The sequence below is a fragment of the Diadema setosum genome, chromosome 1 (assembly GCF_964275005.1).
Source record: "Diadema setosum chromosome 1, eeDiaSeto1, whole genome shotgun sequence".
NCBI lineage: Eukaryota > Metazoa > Echinodermata > Echinoidea > Diadematoida > Diadematidae > Diadema > Diadema setosum.
Genome location: NC_092685.1, coordinates 32,528,720 through 32,550,148, shown reverse-complemented (window position 1 = coordinate 32,550,148; position 21,429 = coordinate 32,528,720).

Sequence of the window (21,429 nt, the reverse complement as noted above, 5' to 3'; positions counted from 1 at the left end):
AATCTTATACGGTAAGATGTTTTGTGATACAACAGACCTACACATATGCATCAAATGTGATATCTTGAGCGTTTTTGAAATCACTGCTCCCAAAGGTAAACTGGACCTTTAATATTATCATTATCATTATTATTATTATTATTATCATTATTATTATTGCAAGTTAGTTTCGTCAGTCAGGTGCAAATTTAAGAGTAGAAAATACAAATAACAAAAAAGTTTAAAGGAAACCAATTAAATCCACTAAATGTGGATTTAGTGAAAGCAGCAGTATTAGTATAGAATGCATCCGTGAAAGTTTGAGGAAAATCGGACAATCGATGCAAATGTAACGATTTTTTTTTCAAGTGTCTGTGCCATCAACGCTGGATAAGTAGACTATATGGATCACATATAGAGAGATATTTTCATTTTCCATAGCTTAACGGAAGAGCCCTTTACTTACCTCTTTCAGAAAGCACGGGGTATAACATTGCTCTTCACATAAATTATGTACCGGTATGTCAGTAACAAGTCGATGAAATGTATACCTTTCATGAAAAATAAAACTTAATGCATTTCTTCTTATATTTTCTTCACAATCCTATACAAAATGACGTCATGTACTGTAGTGGTCTTTTTATCAAAAGCAATGGCAGCATCGAAACTTAAAGAAAAAAAAAATCACAACTTTTAAGTCGATTGTGCGCTTTTTCCCAAACTTTAAAACACCGGTATATGTTTTCTTGCTGCTTTCACGTAATCCACATTTATTTTGACTTTCGTTTCCTTTATTATTACGCCATTCTTTTCTTCAATATACCTGGTATGTACAATGCACAATCATGTCGGAGCTACAGCTCCATAAATTTTATGGTGCGACCAGTGGGATGAGACCAGGGGGTACGGTATAAGGTTAAACTTGAGCAAGGGTGCAAGTTTAACCTTAATGTACGTCATACATACTGCATATAATGTACTCGCTGGTAACGCAAAGGTACACTTCAGAACAAGCTGCATCACATGTATTAACGGTGTGTATCCTTTCCACAGGGAAGGAGCCTGTTTACAACCACCTTGCGTTAAGTGTCCGAACAAGTACACACGGAAGTAAAAATCTAATCATTCTTGCCTACTTTACTTTGCACCCCGCCCCCTTGACTACAAGTTACAGAAATAGTCAGAGATTTCTTCATCTTTCTTTGTACACAATCAACATCTAGAAATCGTTGAACAGACTGATAGTATCGCGCAGGAGGGAGACTTCATCATCAATGGCTTGACACTGTTAGGGAGTATACATGCACATGAACAAAACGCATACTAATCAAAGGAGATTTAAATCCTGTGCCCTGTCCTTCAACTGTTATCGATTTCGTCTGGGTATAAACAATGCTCGCTTTGCAAACATAACGAGGTACAGACGTAAAAAGTGTGACCTATATGTGTATCTACCCTATATATAAGGCAATTGATGTTCGCCTTGATTCCTGCTTATCATTACACCATGGTGGCGGAAGGAAGACACTTTCCTGATATCAGAGACATGAAACATATATATTTCTTACAGGACCTGAAACGGGAAATGCAATGTCAAGAAAAAATATTAAGCGCGCTGTTGTGGACTTGATGTGCACGTCATATAGATCCACGAAACGGAAACAGAATCAATGTCATGTTTTGTAACTGATAGCGAAGACTCAGAACAATTTATATGCAACGGATTACAGTAGATTATGAAATTATCTCTACCGTTATGTCTGTCTCTGATTTTACACAATACCAAGCGAATGGAGTGGCGTTTCACTTACACTGTAAGATGGTCTCACGCGTTCCCTCATGGGGGCTTCGAAAAGAATGGAAGAAGTCAGGAAGGCGATCATTTAACGAGAATATTATTCACCGAATTCCATTGTCTAGTGAACGACACCAGCGTTGCACTCTGTACGACTTCCTTCTCAGCGTCAAGTTAATTACCGGTAATCTGAGTCAGGACTTCTAAAGAATAGGACAATGCACTACCAATACAGTACTATGCATGGTGGCGCTATCTCTGCCTTTTCCCAAACTTCCTTTTCAATGCGCGTGCAAGAAATAATCTTTTGATATTCTACTTAAAGGTACATTCACAATGTCGCAATGTATAGTATACAAGTGTGTGCACTATTACTTCGCGGTACAATTTTTTTTTTCCTTTCTGTATTAGCAAACGTGATGAACGAAAGCATCTGATTAATGAAGATGAAGGAGGAATTGGAACAAATTACATAAAATTTGAGTGCACACTGGTCATTTGCTCCGGTAGCTGCCTCGGTCGCAAAACACGAATAAGCAAGGCACGCTGGCAGCATTTTGAATAATCCTAGAGGACCTTTTCTCCCTGATTCCTGTGAAGACAAACCAAGACAAAATGGGGACTAAAACACATTCCCGGGAATACAGTCAATTTACAATGTAAAAAAAAATATATATACTACATAGGCGTAGGAGGAGGGATGCTGGGGGCTTCAGCCACCACCCCCCCCCCCCCCACCCGCCATGTGAAAATGGCATTATTCGAGCAACTTCCACTTACAGTTCTAGTAATTGCGAAGAGCCCGAATTTCCTCGTACTGTTTAGTGTACGACTATCTAATTAATTTCTCTCCTTTTCACATACACACAAAAGGCTCAAAGTATTTTATTCCTCGCTTCCCACTCTCGCAAATAAATAAAAACATGGAAAACTGATAATCAAGACAAAATGTTAAGCCTCTCCCTTTCGCAACAGTGCTTCTTGCACTGTCATCGCTCAATCTTTTTGTATCTATAACGTATAGGTCTACTTATCATGAGTAAATTTACGAGTAGGGTCCTACTGGTACAAAATTAATTTAAGGCCGTGGGAGTTAATTTCACTGCTACTGAATATCTCCTAGTCATTGGACATTAAATTGAAAGAAATAGAAAAAGAAAAAGAAAAAGCTCTATCCTGATTCTCACTACTACTGGACTAACGTTTGGTTGATTAATTTCAAACTCGGACTTCCAGGTTCCGTAAATGTACGTTTGGCCATGGAAGTCGGAAGGCATGACTTTATTTCCATGGGTTGAGTAAACGATTAAACCAAACACCAGCAGGTCCGGAGTGCGATTCGCCTTTATACCCTCTCCTACCACACCCCGTTTTCTTCCTTTCTTCGAAGTTCGGTGATTATGGCACAGGCTATACAGTTCAGTCTTTGAATCAGTATGTATGATTCCGACGCTGTCTCGAGTGACTGAAACAACACGTCAAGGAACTAACCGCTCATCTTACATCCTAACAGAGGCGCGTACTTCGCATCGAGGTTCACGATTCTTGTAGTTCACAACACTCTTCGATGTAAAACGTCGATCAGTGATCACTACTGCCACCTCCAGACAGGTGATTTCCGTTTAATACGAAGGAAATGAAAAGGAAATGGGTGGAAGTCACTGCATCATAGTAGAATGTTGCGTAAAAATTGATGGACACATGTATACGAAACCCGGCCCTGACATTTTCACTTCTGACATTTTACCTCTGACGTTTTACCCTTGACATTTTTACCCAACATTTTTACACCGAACTTGGCAAATACATCAAAAAGTGTGTGTGTGTGGGGGGGGGGGGAAGGAGGGCATAAGGAAGTTATTTTCTACACCCGTAATTTCAACATGCCTTTGGAAACTAGCACGCATAGATATGCTCAAATTGCGAAGAGATTCCACTCCTCCCTGACTAGAAAGTAGGATCTAAAATTCTAGATACATGTAGAGCCACGAAGGTAGGTAAGTCGTACAGAAGTTCACTTCCCTGGGTACCCACATGGACTGTACTGTAGTAGTGCATGGAGGCCCCTAGACCAAGGAGGTACTAGGCTTACCTCCATGCCTAGACTCTAGCAGGGAGGCGAGACTCACCTCCCTGACTCTACTCTAGTAAAGATAACAACATCGCGATGGATCGATTAGAAACCCTAGTCTATAGAGTCTAGATCCGACTATCCTCTTCTGATTATTCTGTTATCATCAGCCTACTGTTGGGTGGGTGTTTGATTTTTAACTTATGAATATGGTTGACTGCAACAGTGACAGTGTCTGTCATTTAATGTTAAGTACGTGAGAGAAGGATGAGTAAATACACTGTAGTAAGGTAGTTGGAGCGGGATTACTTTCTGCTGTGTAGGGTCTACTGAAAAAGGACACGGGCTCGGTCCTAGAGCTTGATGGCATTTAACTGTGGACAGCCATCACGCTGGATTAGAATAAAGTGCAACTTCGTTTATAGAACCCGCTAAACTAAAGACAGAAAAATCCCTCTGTCCGGAGGAGTCTTACCATTTTTTACTTAATCGGCTCTCCTCCGTGGACATAGGAGGGGATTCCATGAATGGAGTATGATGGCCCTGAAGTACGCTTGACGACAGGTCATGTGCGCCGCGAATTTTGCGACCAGGTCGCGAAATTCGCGATTTGGGACGCCAACGTGACCCGGGACACAAACTTGGCGACCGGGGACGCAAAATTCGCGTCCTGTGGTCACGAAATTCGCGACTTTGGGTCGCGAAGTTTGCGACCACAGGACGTGAATTTAGCGTCCCCGGTCGCCAAATTCGTGTCCCCGGCCCGGTCGCCAAGTTTGTGTCCCGCGTCCCGGGTTAGCGGGTCGAGCGTACTTCAGGGCCACCATACTGAAGACAGACGCAGTCTCCGCGGAACATACTGAAGTGTATCCCCGACGACCAGATACAGCTATACGTAGTAATCCAGTAGTAGGCCTACAGACCGATCTTTCGGTCAAGGAACCCGCAGCTGCAGGCTAAAAAGCTAAGGAATTTACATGCCTTCGACTTCGATTTATTATCATCAATTAGCAGTGGCCTAGTTGACTTCTACCTTACGTCCTTAGTCCTACTAGTCCTATCAGGTGTAGGAGAGGCATTCCGTGAAGTCTGGCTTCCGGACGAAATCTCCGCGGAACGCATATCTTTCGGCAAATTTCGTGATTTCTGTACAGCGACAGCTCGGGCTGGGCTGTGTATAGCTACGCGAGACCTATCCAAGGGCAACAGAGGTTTTATCGTTGGTCAAGATTCTACATGTATCTCAGATTTGACTGGACATGTAAGACAAATATTTCACTTGTGACATAACCCCATAAATCACTTACACTTAGGCGAATGTATCAGGAACAGAAAACCGAACCAGACCCTCCTCCACGAACACCAAACAGCCAACGAAAACTGGTCTCTCAAGATCTGCAGCTGCTTCTTCTATCTCCGTATGCGTGGAACGCAGCAAAGTGCAAGTGAGTGTAGTGTCTGGCGTTGCACCAGCTAGCTATCAGTACACATAGGGAACGCATGCAAGATCCTCCCCATACGCGTCAGCACGAGTAGAAATCAACGTCCACATACCACACAGCTGACTGACCGCACCGGCACACACACATGTAACACATGCAGCAACCCAGAGAGGGAGGTACGCAAGATTAGAGAACAATCGGAAACGATACACCCGCTGGAGAACGCTTTTTATGGATCATCTACCGGTTTGAGCACGCCCCAACCGCGCTATTTTTTCGGCCACAATGTTTTCTAAGTCGACCTTAAGGTCACTCTTTGGGATCGACACACTAGCGCTTGTCTAGATCCATGCAGTTCCCATAAGAACTGATACGTCGGTTGCAGCCATCGCGATAACAGCGAGACAACATCAAATTTGCATACATCTTTTTGCAGTTGTTTATGAGTGAGCAACAATAATTGTTATGGATACAGTTGTGGTTTCTCAAACCGAAATGTGTAGGCCTATACAGTGAAAAGCACTAAAGTCTATGAATACACTGCAAAATGATAGGGGCCTATCTCATTTCTGTCATTTCCGACCATAAAGAATACTCTTCTTTTACCTTAGGAGAAAGAAATTGTGGAATATTTTTTTTTAATTCATGCAATCTTATTTTTATAATTCATTTGTTTGTTTGCATTTTTGATGGAGGTGGGATGTGCATGGTTGGCGCTGTTATAATCTTTGCACCATGATAGTCTGAATAACAAATCAAATAAAGGAAATGAGCACATCCCGTACATGAGCATATCATCATCCTAGCATGAGTATGTAATAACAATCATGTTAACAAATTGTAGTCACCAATAATGGTAAGCTGTTTCATTATTTATAGAATGGTAAGCCTATAGCCCCACCATTGCAGGATCATGTGCATGTGCGTGCGTCTTTGTTTTATGTGTGTGTGAAATGTAATCTATATCAGTAATTATCTTCGCTAGCGATTTAGTGTTCAAACCGGTTTATGCATATTTGTGTAATGTAAAGAATTTTAACAACAATAACCTACTATGTTTAGTACTGTTTATTTTGTGCTGCTTCATTATTAGTTGTAGTTATTTATGCACGGTAATTTGTATATGTACCTCTTACATCATTGCAGTGTTTATACACTTTATACTTCCTTGAAAAGCAGGTCTGCTGGCTGTCAGCAGAACTGAACGGAATGTCCCTGTTAAAAGATGTTGTGAATAAATAAATAAATAAATAAATAAATGCGTTGATCCCTTTAAAATCAGTGTTTTACTGAAAGAGCTATCCACCATGTGAATGAGAATAGATATATGGATAAAAAATAAAAATGTTCACCAAGTGCAAATTCATTCTTTAATTCTAAATCATCATCACATGTCATGATTTGGGACATCAGACTTACCTGACTAGCTATGAGCTGTCTGGACAGTGTAGTACCTGTGCCCTTTCCTGTTACTAAACATTCAGTATTTTATATTATTATCTATAGGACGTTTTAGCGGCGCATTAAAAAAGCGTATTGTTGTCCGCTCAATTTTTACCGTTCAATATCAGAGCATATTGAACGAAATGAACCTGTGACCACAAATAGGTGGTCGAAATGAGTATGTGTGTTAATTTTAGGCCGAAATGGCGTTAGGTAGCTATGAACTTATTATGCACCAGCATAAGGCATTTAAATGTGACGTAGTACATCCAACTGGTATGAAGGAGGCAGTCTATTGGTCCCCCGATAGTGGTTTACAAAACAGTAGGGGATTTGGAACAATAGCAGATTCCATTGTACCATGTAGGGGGATGTTTACCAAACTAGCTACGGATGGTCTGGCAAACCATACCACGAAGCGTGTCAAAAATAACATAATGAAAGATTCCCTGGTCGAACACAATTGTTACGGTCAGTCATGCTGGTTGAAAGTATGTGTGTGTGTGTGTGTGTGTGTGTGTGTGTGTGTGTGTGTGTGTGTGTGTGCGTGTGTGTGTGTGTGTGTGTGTGTGTGTGTGTGTGTGTGTTTTTACGAGTTTTCCTCCTTAGATAAGATTCAAAAGCGTGTTGTATATTTAAAGGGGCATTCCAGACGATTTTCATAATTTCACATCATGTAGTACATAAATCAACAGCTCCATGTGTAGATTTGTGGAATTTATTGTGGTCCTTGAGCAGAGAAAAAATACTTTGAAAAACCTTAAACAAATTACACTGAACAATGATGATGACATAGGAGCCTCACATATTTCAGAAATGTAGCAGTGTAATTCCCATTACAATACTACCAGTTTACAAGTTCACCTGTGGATAATGTATGCATGCCTTCTTCTTTTGTTCTGCTTCCTTGAGCCCCAACTTGTGCATTCCTTTAGTGAGGCTGTCATGTCATCATCCTTGTTCATAGTGATTTGTTATAAATTTTGAAAACATTCTTTTTCCTCGTCCCAATCACTATAAATTCTGAAACTCTGTACCCGGTATAACCAATTTATAGTTGTTCATATGTAAAAGTCTGAAAATCATCTGGAGGTCTCCTTTAAGTTAAATATACGTGTAAGCCAATATTAGACTATGTGTGCACTACATGTACACTAGTTGATTTTGATAGAGGGACTATGACTATTGTGATAATAATATGAAAAAGGTGATACGCCATATACAGACATTAAATTTTGTCGCCCATACCAACATGTTCAAGATTATATCAGGAAGGCTGGTAAACTTCCGTCTACCCATGCACTGCTCACCCCGGGGCTCACCCCTTCTGACCCACTTGTATCGAACAGGCGATTACATCCTCACAGGTTTTCTCGCTCCGGTGACCATCGATCAACAGAGGGAGACAAGGTCAGAACAAGGTGACCGGTTCAAAATACTTGCATAGGCCTGCATGTGAGAGGAGAGCATTTTTTGAACGTCATTATTTTCGGACATTCCCATTGGTTGAACCTCTATTGGCAACGGTTTCTTGTATCTTTTTTTTTTTTTCGGGGGGGGGGGGAATATCTCTCGTATTCTTTGTTGTAAACAAATGTGTTTTTCTTTTCGTTCTTCCTTTTCCCTATCGTTTTCTTACAGTTCCTTTCTTCCTATCTTTCTTTCTTTGTTCTGCTTCATCATCTTTTTGTTCGCTCCTTCAACAATTTGGCCATGTACGCAACATAAACTCTCACTGATTCTCGCATTCACCATGATATAGAACTGATCTTCGTGCGAAACACCGATGCGTACTGAAATGGACATACAATATACTGTAGTACATTAATTTGTGCAGCATATAGTTGTTGACATTGATAGCCGTACACATAATTTCAGAGATTTACTAACAGCTTATCTCAAAAATATTTTCAGTAAGGAGATAGCACTCGTACCAGCCCCCCCCCCCTATATAGGCTACTAGTATGATACGACTAGAAATGTCGCTACGGCGACTGGTGTGCCTCCGCCACATCGCATTATCCTCCCAAAAGGTCTACAGCAGGCCCTATATACATAGTTATTGCCAATGTAGGACGACAAAGTTATTTCACATGATTGACAAATTAACATTATCTGGTAATACACCAATCTTCATGACAAACCACTTTCAACATATTGAAAACAGGTGAGATTTTAGCATTTTCATTTGACCTATATGGCCCCATGGCACAAAACGTTCCCTACATAATAACTTGAGATAACATACCAAGTTTGTATCCTGAGTATGGAGAAAATAGTGAATGTATATATATATATATATATATATATATATATATATATATATATATATATATATATAAACGAATACAAAAATTATATATATACATGTATATACATTGTACCTAAACGTGTGTGTGTGTGTACTAAGTTTCATGAAGATACCTAAAACCATTTCCGAGCCATGGGGGAAAAAAGTGAAATTCTATCGTTTTCACGTGACATTTTACCTATGACCTGTGATCTTGAGCGTATATGTGCCGAAAAGTTGATAGGCGCTGCTTCGTGAGCCAATACATACATACATACATCTATACGCCAAGTTCCGTTTGAACATCTCAAACGTCATTCACAAAATTTATGACGGACGGACGGACAGACGGTCAACTCGAAAACATAATAACTCCCCACTGACTTTGTGGCGGAGGCAAAAAAACAACAACACATTTCTAGTTTTGTTTATATTCCTCAATCCGTTGCTTCCAATCAAACCAATCTTCTCTACCTAACAGGTCAATTATGTGCAGGTTATCATTGGAGTTTGTCTCACGAGAATGTTTCTGCTCTAGTTTTGTTCAGCATTTCTTTAAAATAAAATCATTGCGTATGCCTTTTATTTTAATGGTAAATGCAAAATCATTTCCAAATTTTTAGCTTTCTGGAGAATCTTTCCTCACCCTTTTGTATTTTGTTTAGAAAAAAAAAAATTTCTTCAAAAAAGAGAAAATAAGAAACTGTGTTGTTGCCTTTGCATGATAATGTCATAGTCAATTCAGATAACTTTGCTTTTGAAAATCTGCTATAGCAATCACCATAAGGCATATTATTTGATGTGTTCTGGATGAAATATTAGATGTGTAATAATTGAGTGGATTAAATTAATTAATGCATTTATTCGTAGTGTATTTGGCAGTTTTGTAAGATTAAATGAATAACAAGAGTTGATATTTTCTGATGTAAAGTTTATTGTGTGATGTTAAAACAGCATAATTTTATGTTTGTTTTGAAACAGCTAATCAAAGTTATGTATCAAATTTGTTTGTGAATATTCGTATTTTGTATTTTGTTTGTGCCCTTGTCAACATATTGTGCTGTAACAGTGTGTTGTATTTTTCCTTGTACATAATACCTGACTATGTACAGGTAGTTGATAACCCAGGAATGTCCACATACATGCTTTGATTATTGAAGAAATAAAGTATGTTGCATATATATATATATATATATATATATAGAGAGAGAGAGAGAGAGAGAGAGAGAGATACATAGATATGTATATATATAAAATACGCGATACCAGAATTACCTGTGACTTTATGATCGACGTGATACCCTTTTCAACATGAAGTTACGCAACAATTTGTATCATGTGGATATTTGACTTCATTACGGACGTATACCTATAAGGATATATTGGTCTTGGACAATAATTGATACCCTGGAAAACTTGTACTTGTTACGTAATCATTATAAACCGTAATTATCATTACCCTGATTATGTGCATTCACTATAGAGAAGACAATCATCTTCAGTTGCAGTGTATTGTTTTGTCATAAAAGGTAACCTGTATAAAAATGACTTGCAAAATACGTATACTACATTGTGTGTGAAATATGCATTGCAAAACAGAATATGCATGTATTTCCTATAGACCTACATGGGCTTACCTGCATTGTCTACTCTCAGACGTGGATCGTGGAAACGTATTGAGTGGCGTTTGTGCTTCTGTAGTGAAAGTCATTGCTGCTGAGGTTGCTGCTGTTAAAATAATCGTCAAATATGGGAGTACACAAAACTTCAAATTTGATGAAATGTACCACATTTCCTCGACTTACAGTGACATGCTCTTTTGAGAGAAATTTCACTCCCCCTGCCTCCTGAAGGAGGTACCTCGTGAGCTTTTTCATCTTAATATAAAAACTGTAAAATTCATAACTACTTTGGATAGTCCAATTTCCTCAAGCTTTACTGGTAAGTCCCACTAGCACCCCTTTAACGCTAGTCACTCATGTGATCACCCTTGAGATTCAACGGGAAATTCCACGGGGAACACCCGCAAGATTTGTTTTTGTTTTTTCGTTATACAAGCGAATAAGCTCCTGTGCGGTGTAACAAATTGCTGGTATGCCAATGCAATGTCAATTTTCATCTCAGTCTGTTCTCTCAGACAGTGGGAGTATGCTTGTATTGTATAGGCCTGGCATTCGTCGGCAACAAAGTGTGGGCGGAATGCTTGCCAACAACACAATATTTTCTATCATGCATGAATATTGAATCCTTCACAAAGATTACCCCTATTAATGAGGCTTGGTAAGCACTCCCGGCGACATAAAGTGTGCAGGCAAAAATACAGTCTAATGGTTTTGACGAGAGAACAACATCAAAATGCGAATACACAATTATTTGTTCCGTTGGTTGTCGGAATGAATACAATATGTAACACGAGGTTTGAGTAATTATCGAACTTGGTAATGTATTGACGCAAGTGAAAAGGTTTACTGATGCCACAATTCGACAATGAACTTCTCTTTCTCCGAGTTGCAACGTGATTAGGTGTTTCCTGAACAACCATTTCACATTGCGGTTAGATCTGCGTTCACAACATTTTTTCTGTTACTTCAGACAATTAATGATGATCAATATACCGGGTACTCTGGAAAACCTTATATAGCTCAAAGGATGCACAGGACTGGTAATCCCCTCTTTTCGCGAAATACCCAAAATAATGTGCCCGATGTCAACGTTTCGTACAACCAATTAGGAAGTTAGAAAGACGACGTCACAAGAGTCTTATAATTCCATTTTTTATGCCCCCACTCAAAAATATGTGACGTATGTGCCAAACTGGATCTGCCCACTTTTTACATCTGTATACGATCTGCCCGACAGTGACAGGAAGACAATGGATTCATGTCTCATTGCATAAAGATCAACCACTCTCTCGGAAAGCATGTCTTTTATGATGGTAATCAATTTCCGCCCAAACCCAAAGAGAAATGTGGATAGAGTGAAAGCAAGAAACATTAGTAGAACATCAGTAAAGTTTGAGGAAAATCGGACAATCAATGTAAAAATCATGAATCTTTAAAGTTTGGTGTTGGAACCGCTGGATGAGGAGACTACTATATATGGCGTCATGGGTGGACAACAATAACAACAAAATATAAAGGGAATTCCACAAAAAATAGCATTTTTCATGAAAATTACACATTCCATTTATTCCCAATTTTCAATTATCCCCCTGCTTTCTGAAAGCGGTTAATCAACTGCTCTTTCACTATGCTAAAAAGTGAATTTTTGTGGAATTTTTGTGGAATATAGAAAATAAAGTATTAAGATCAAGTTATGTCACTAATATTCATTCTTATTTACATTATTACAACTGCTGTTATGTTTATCAATAGAGAGACACAGAAGGGATACATGCAGGATAATGTGCGAATGTAGTTTGAAATCACATTTCATTTTGTAGATAACATTGTGAGGTTTTACAAAGTGCAAACATGCACACTTGAAGGGATAGTACAGTATTGGTTAAGGTGAGGGGTCAGCTTTTAACTTTCAGCGAGATACTTTGACCCCGTTTACAGTGAGTGAAAGGGCGCGGCCGAGCCCGGCCTTCATTTCACTGTAAACGCGCGAAAGGCCAAATGCAGTACCAAAATCGGCCGCGCATTTAGCCAAGCTCTGGAGGTAGTCTCGGCCGCGGCTCGGCCGCAGCCGAGTCCGGCCTTTTCTCACTGTGAACGCAAACTGGGCCAAATGCGGTATTAAATTTAGTCTGGCTTCCAGACCCTCTGCCCGTACTATTTCGCTATTCAGGATATTAACGCCCTAAACGTCGAAAACTAATATAGTTTAAGGTACTTTCGTCCTGCAGAGGCCTTTGCCTTCTGCAAAGGCGGCGACTTCGTCACGGGGCGGCGACGGAGTCCAGTTGGCAAAGGGTCTAGAAACCAGACTATACCACATTGCCCACGGCGCCCTCCCAATAATAGTGTTTGTTTCAGAGCCTTCTATGACCCCGTTTACAGTGCGGGGCTGGGCCGAGCCGCGGCCGAGCCCAGCCTCAATTGCGAGGCCGGGCCCCGCAATTTGTCCGTTTACACTACCGGGCTCGGCCGCGCTTTTGATTCAAACCTTTCAACATTTTGTCGTAGTGGCGCTCTGCTTGTAAACAAACGCAATTTCGTATTGTCTGGTTTTCAGACCCTTTGCTAACTGAATTCCGTGGCGACGAAGTCGCCGTTCGGGCAAAGGCCTTTGCCGAAGGAAAAAAATCCTTTGCAGGACAAAACCACCATAAACTATACTAGTTTTCGACGTTGAGGGGGTTAATATCCTGAATAGCGAAATATACAGGCAGAGGGTTTGGAAGCCAGACTAAAATTGGCCGCGCATTTGGCCCAGTTTGCGTTTACACTGAGAAAAGGCCGGGCTCCAGGGCGAGGCCAAATGCGAGGCCAATTTTGGCCTCGCATTTGGTCTTTTGCGCGTTTACACTGAAATGAAGGTGGGCTCGGTCGCGGCCGAGCCGCGGCCGAGCCTCGCACTGTGAACGGGGTCTAGTACATATAGAAGGCTCTGGTTTGTTTACAAGCAGAGCGCCACTACGACAAAATATTGAAAAGCCCGGGCCGAGCCCGGCACTGTAAACGGACAGAATTGCTGGGCTCGGCCCCGCAATTGAGGCCGGGCTCGGCTGCGGCTCGGCCCAGCCCCGCACTGGAAACGGGGTCTAAGATCCCGTTTACAGAGTGAGTAAAAAGGCCGGGCTCGGCCGCGGCCGACCCCTCCTTTCATGCACTGTAAACGCGCAAAAGGCCAAATGCGGTACCAAATTTAGTCTGCCTTCCAGACCCTCTTCCCGTACTCTTTCGCTATTCAGGATATCAACGCCCTAAATGTCGAAAACTAATTGTCGAAAACTTCTTGAGCAGAGAAACAATACTTTGAAAAACCTTAAACAAATTACACTGAACAAGGATGATGACATAGGAGGTTCACATATTTCAGAAATGTAGCAGTGTAATTTCATTACAATACCGCTTGCTTGCGAGTTCACCTGTGTATGGTCTATGCATGCCTTCTTCTTTTGTTCTGCTTCCTTGAGCCCTAGCTCATGCATTCTTATGGTGACTCTGCCCTGTCATCATCCTTGTTCATTGCAATTTGTTCTAAATTTAGAAAATATTCTTATTCTTTATCCCAATTATCACAAATTCTGAAACTCTGTCCTCAGTATAACTAATTTATAGTTGTTCAAATGTAAAAATCTGAAAATCATCCGGAGGTCTCCTTTAAGGTAGTTTTGTCCTGTAGAGGTCTTTGCCTTTGGCAAAGGCGGCGACTTCGTCACGGGGCGGCGACGGAGTCCAGTTGGCAAAGGGTCTAGAAACCAGACTACACCACGTTACGACCAGCGCCCTCCCACTACGACAAAATATTGAACGGTTTAAATTAAAAGCCCTGGCCTGTAAACGGACAGAATTGCGGGGCTCGGCTGCGGCTCGGCCGCGGCTCGGCCCAGCCACGCACTGTAAACGGGGTCTAAGACCCAGACCCCGTTTACAGAGTGAGTAAAAAGGCCGGGCTCGCGGCCGAGCCAGGCCTTCATTTCACTATAAACGCGCAAAATGCCCGATGCGGTACCAAAATCGGCCGCGCATTTTGCCAAGCTCTGGAGATTGTCTCGGCCGCTGCTCGGCCGCGGCCGCGGCCGGCCTTTTCTCACTGTAAACGCAAACTGGGTCAAATGCGGTACCAAATTTGATCTGGCTTCCAGACCGTCTGCCCGTACTAGGATATCTCGCTATTCAGGACATTGACGCCCTCAACGTCGAAAACTAGTATAATTTAAGGTGGTTTTGGTCATTGCCTTCGGCAACTGGACTGGAAACCAGTCTATACCAAATTTCGACCGGCGCGCTCCCAATAATACTTGTAAGTAGTCGTTTGTAGAGCGCCACTAAGCAGAGCGCCACTAAGACAAAATATTGAAAGGTTTGAATTAAAAGCCCGGGCCGACCCTGGCACAGTTTACAGTGTAAACGGACAAAATTGCGGGGCCGAGTATCGCAATTGAGGCCGGGCTCGGCCGCGGCTCAGCCCGGCCCTGCACTGTAAACAGGGTCTTAGAAACCACGTTATAGAATGTTGAGGAGTAGGAGGAATTCAAAGAAAATTATCTAGAAACAAAGTAAAACAAAGCGATCTTAATGAAAGGCGGGTCCCACCTTTAATTAGGAAAGCTCTTGTTTGGGTATGTCAGCCATTTCAGAACCAATTTTCATCAAATTGAACCGTATTTTCATCAATTCGAATTCCTCATGGAATTATTATGCTCTTTCTTATTTCATAAGAGGTTTTTCATTAGCTCCAGATATAATCATCAAGAAACCTTAGAAACCTATATAAAACCCCATCTCAACCGAAACTGTACCATGCCTTTAATACACACACATATACACACACAAACACTCAGTTACACGAAGTAAAACATAATGGACACAAATCACATGAAATTTTATAAGAATGTCAATGCAATAGTGTACAACAACAGCAAAAAAAAAAAAAAACCCCATCTGTGTACACACCTGAAACCACAGAAATGGTTCATGTTGGTCTGCTCAAACTAGATTTCTGGCCAGGACAATATTGCATAGCGGGTGAATAATAAAATCTTATAAAGACAAAATCTCAACCTAAAATTTAAGTATTATAGATCGTAGGGGGGGGGGGGGGCAGAAAACCAAATCAAACAAGATAAAAACAAAACATTATGATGACGCGGACAAAATGAAAATGTCTATTGTGTTCACACATATCATTTTATAGTAGGCAAAATGTTACACGGAGCAGCGACTGCGATATCTTTCGTTCTGAAGCGATCGCCGATTGGATCAAAAGAGGGCGCCAACGGCTTCGAACATGGGGGTGGGGGAGGGGCGCAAAAAACCCCACAACAAATCAAACAAGATAAGAACAAAACGTGATGATGACGCGGAAATATACAAATTTCGGCTCACTCGCTCGTACTATTAGAGTATTTTTTTAAGTCCTCAGTTTGTTGGTATAAATCGTTATCTATAAGGCCGTCACTATATCTTGATTAGAATTGTAAGATTTGATAAGCAAAAATGACAAAGAATTCCATGTTTTGTAAGCTGAAATACAAAATTTTTCGGCTCGCTCGCTGCGCTCGACATTTTTTTAAGTCCCTACCGGGATGGGGTTGGGGTTGAACACTTTTTCAGAAATTAGGGGCCCAATTTTCGTGCTTGCCCCGGGCGCTGTTTTCCCTAGATACGCCACTGTTCACTATGCTTTGAAACTGGAAACATAAAACATAACAACCAAGCAGCTCACGACCTCTCAGATGCGACAAGGAATCCCGTGAAATTGGGAAACACACAATCGGCGCAGATGGGGTTGTTGCATACAACATTGCATGAGATCGATCGCCCGCTATCAAAGCCAAAAATTTCAGATTGGACGGGGATAGTGTGTGTGTGTGTGTGTGTGTGTGTGTGTGTGTGTGTGTGTGTGTGTGTGTGTGTGTGTATGTGTGTGTGAGTGTGTGGTGTGTGTGTGTGTGTGTGTGCATTTACTTGTCTGTTTGTTGTTGTTGTTGTTTTCAGAAATCAAAATAAAGTAGTAGGTATTTTGTTGTTTGAGCCAGTGGTTATTTTGTTTTTATATATAATATTAATGGATTGTGAATTTCTCGATGCATTCTTGATTTCTGTATGACAGAACACTATCACAAAATAATCACAATACTCTTCCTTTGATTTCACTCTCTATAATCGGTTGGAACACTGAAAGTCACCAAGTTCATTCTTTTTTTCATGAATTTTATTATCCTGGACTTCAGCATAGAGCAAACAAGCGCCATGCTGACACGGCTGATACTGACAATTATAGTGATGTTGGTTTTTCTGTATTGTTCGTATCCATACAGCTGCTAATTTATACTGTATAGGGGAAGTGAATACTAATAATCTCTTCCGCATCATCCGCACGTTATCAAAATGCTTAATCATGACAAGGAGCTCAACGGAATTTCCGCATTCTAACCCGTTCTAAGTCAGTGACTTTGGACAACGATATATTACTAGTATATATAACACTCAGCAAAAAAAAAAAAAAAAAAAAAAAAAAAAAAAAGGAAAGAAAAAGAAAGTAAACACTTTTTCACGTTTGTATTTCTCATAGAATATTAAATTTGGCTAAAAGCTATGTATGAAAGGTATTTGATCGGTTATCAGCCTAGTAGGTCAATATATAGAAGAAAACTTTACGCATGAGGGAACACATTCATTTTTGTCCTCCAAGGCACAAAAGAAAAAATTGCCAAACTTGACATGTTGTCTCTCATTTTCAAATGCACTTCAAGATAGCAATGATAACAAAAGACCAGTTTAAAACAATGAGAGACGAATGAAATAACAAAAATCAATTTTCGTTCTGTTTTTCTCTTTATAACCTCAAACAATATCAAAGTGGGAAATTAAAAGGGGAAAATAAGAATTTTCTGTCAACTCAAACCTCAAATGACATATCAAGTAGGGGTACAAAGATGATTAAATGAACAGAATATTTTCATTCATTTTTTAATTTAGTTATCTAAGAATTTATGAGACAAATTGAAGGACAAAATACATTGTATTATAAATAATTTTCCTAATTTGAGAAATCAATTCAAATTCCTACCACTTTTGTTAATATTGTTTCTTCTTTCATTTCATTTGAAACTAGATTTGACAGAAGACTGTTCATTTTCCTCCATTACTTTTAGCCTTTATTGATCTTTTGGGCTTCAAAGATATCATAGAAATCAAAGATTTATTTTTGGAACACAATTCATGGTTTTTATTGCGTTAAATTTGTTTTTTGTTCTTATTGTTACATGGAAGAGCACTTAAAGGCCGTGTCACACCGTTCCGGGCAAGCTACGCGGGTTTGTGGCGAGGAGGTAGTTTCCAGCACGTAGAAGATTTTCAGCGGGCAAACAAGAATGTTTGCAATTTTCATTCATGCATTGTCATACCGTATCTGGGGAAGTTTTGCGGCTTGACTTGCGGGGGAACAAATTTACTCCCCGGAGCTTTCCGCAGTTGGTCCGTACCTGACAGTATCTAGCGCGTATCTCGCCTGTAGTTGCCCGGAGGTGCTCACGCAAGTCCGATTTAAGCGCAGCCAAGTTTTGAGCATGACCAAAACTTTTTCCGGGTGAGTCGCGGGAATGCCCGGAGAGGTCCACGCAGAACGCCAGTAGGAGGCCCTTAGCGGCAGCACTTCCCAGGCAACTCCCACGCAGGTACTTCGCAGTCCCGTATGCACCCAAGATAATGAAATTCTGTGGGATTTCAGCCATTCCATCAGAGGAATTCCTTCACTGAGTTGTCAGCCCCCAAGCGATTGGTATAGGTCACACAGTATACTCGCAAGTATAATTCAAGTATACGCGTCCAGCAAGTAAGACACATGCGCTGACTCGCTCAAATCCTTTCCGCCCTCAGGAATGTCCGGCATGCTAGAAAATCCCTACACGTAACAAGCCCGAGTAGCTTGCCCGGAAACGTGTGACAGGGCCTAAACATGGTTGCGGGTAAAAAATATGCGTGCGCACCTCCGGGCGACTACGGTTGAGATACGTGCTAGGTACTGTCATGTGCGGATCATCTACGGGGACCTCCGGGTAGTCAAAATTGTTCTTTGCAAGTCGCACGCAAGGCTTGCCCGGAAAGGTGTGACACGGCCTTTAGCATGAATGACAACTTGTTCATTTTCGCAATTTTTACTTTTGTTGCTTGGAAGAGAAAAGAAAGGTGATCACTGTCTCATTCGTAAAGTTTCCCTTTTTATTCACCTACCGGGTTGATAGCCAATTAAATTACTTTTCACATGGTATTGATACATTTACTTTTAGCCAAATATTCTATGAGAAATATAAATGTGAAAAAGTCTTTACTCTCTTCTTTTCTTTTTTCTTTCTTTTTTTTTGGGGGGGGGGGGGCTGAGTATAGTTGCACTGCAAAAAGTCCGGTGTTAAATATCAAACACCGAGCTGGTGTTAAATTTTCGGTGCCCATTTTTGGTGTTAGATTAACAACACCTCCTGGTGTCACTTCAATGTATGAAAATGTTTTTTGACTAGTTACTTGGTTACTGTTTTTCTTGTTGATTTTGAACTTTAACAAAACGATCAAGAACTTTCTGATAAAGTACATGATTTTGGAAAAAAAAAAGGGTGTGAAAACATTAACACCAATGTAAGACCAGTTGGTGTGGTTCCTTATTGAAGCTGGGCGGGTGTTATGCCATTGAAATTAACACCAGCAATATCAACTCAACACCATGTGGTGTCAATGTTGAATTTACACCAACGCAGTGTCAGAATATCACCAGCTACAGTGTCAAATTAGCACCACGAAGTGCCAGGTGAACACTTTTCAACACCATCACAAAATACTTACAACACCTGTCGGTGTGGTCCTCTATTGACACTTGATCGGTGTTAGATTTAACACCCATGGTGTTAAATCTAACACCGATGATTTTACAGTGGGGGTTTTCTGTGTCAGTCGGCACTCAAAGGACACAACGGGTTAATCAAACTAAACAAGATAGAGAGATCAGACCAGCAAAATCCGTTGTGCTAGCATATGATAGCGGTACACGTTCAAGACAAGTGTCCAATAGGCCATTCCATTTCATTTATCCTACAATCAGACAAGTTTGATATGTGCAGCGATTAAAACAAACAAACAAATGAATGAATACGCTAATTTCAGTTTCAGTTTGATTGTATTTTTGCATTTGCGGAAATCATACAAGAAGATCATAACACGTGTATCTGACAACAAAATAGAAAAAAAAAATATTGCATTCATAGTATGATGATTACGACAATTTTTAAAGGTTTGGACATAACGCTATGAGATAAAATGCATCGACAATACATTATATTTTGTTTCCAGGTAAAGAGGGGAAAAATGCAGGAGCCTGCCATCTAAAGCAAGTGCTTGATTGCGATAGCAACCTCAATCAAATGTCATAGAAATTTTGTGAATCACATTAGAACATTATATTCGAACGTCTTTTTGTCATATAAAATTCGACGAGCTTGCCAGAGAATAGAAATGTCCGACAAAGAGGGCAGCAAAACACTTCTGCAACGTGACCCTACCTTATTAAACTAAATTTCGTGTCTGTGTACAATGTACAGAGGAAATCTGGAGATGCATTCAAAAAGGGGAAAGGGGGGGGGGGTGGCGGAGAGAACGCAGACAAGCTTCATTCAGTGTCCGGACAAAATTAATGATATAAAAATACAGAATTCAGCATGTTTGCACTTGGTTGCTATAAAGTCATCATATAGTATGTTTTTGTGGTGTTTTTTTTTTAAATTGAATTAAAGAATGCTACTTCATTAATTAAATTGCAATTGATATCACATTATTGTAGCGTTAGGCCTATAATAATTAACCTGTCAGTACAATGTAATTATATTAGGGGGATGGGGTTGCAGATTTCCTGTTATTGACCAACATTTTTTGATATTGTAAAAAAAAAAGAAAGAAATCTTTGGCTGTAATGATGTCCCATTATCTAATCTGCATATGCTATTGTGACCAATACATGTACCATTGTGAGATGTGAGACGTTACAATATTAATTGTTATACCGTACTTAAACTAACGTCTTCTTATTCGTTTGATATAATCCACAAACATGGGGGGGGGGGGGTATTACACTTTGAGTCTTGTATTGTGAGCTACTGGATACTACAAAATCAAATCTAGCTATAAAAAAGAATACCTACCATATACATGTATTACACTCTTGTCGTCTTGGCGGAAGGATATCTTGCGAATTGTGTATCCATAAATGTCAGTAATAATAAAACCTGTAATGATGGTGATGATGATGATGATGATAATAATGATAATATTAGTAGTAGTAGTACAATGTAATAATAATAGTATTAGTAATAATGATGATGATAATAATAATAGTAATAATAATAATAATAACAATAATAATAATAATTATTGTTATTATTATTATTATTATTAGTAGTAGTAGTAGTAGTAGTAGTAGTAGTAGTAGTAGAAGTAATGTAGTAGTACAGCACTTGCATATTAAGCGCCATCGATCTTCGTTAGTAGCCTATTCTGAGACGAAGAGGGACATTTAAAGCGAATTGCAGCAAAGTTGTACATTGAGAGTGGAGGGACAAGGGAGAGATAGAAATGTATCTAACTCTAATAGATATTTAACCAAAACAAGATGTAAACTAACTTCAGATGTCTTTTAGATGAATCTACTGATTCTGCTGATTGGATCCTAAGTCAAAGAGCATTCGAGAAAGACGGGGATGCAGAAATTAAAGCCTTTTCTCCGAGAGTTGAGATTGCTCTTTTGACTGTTA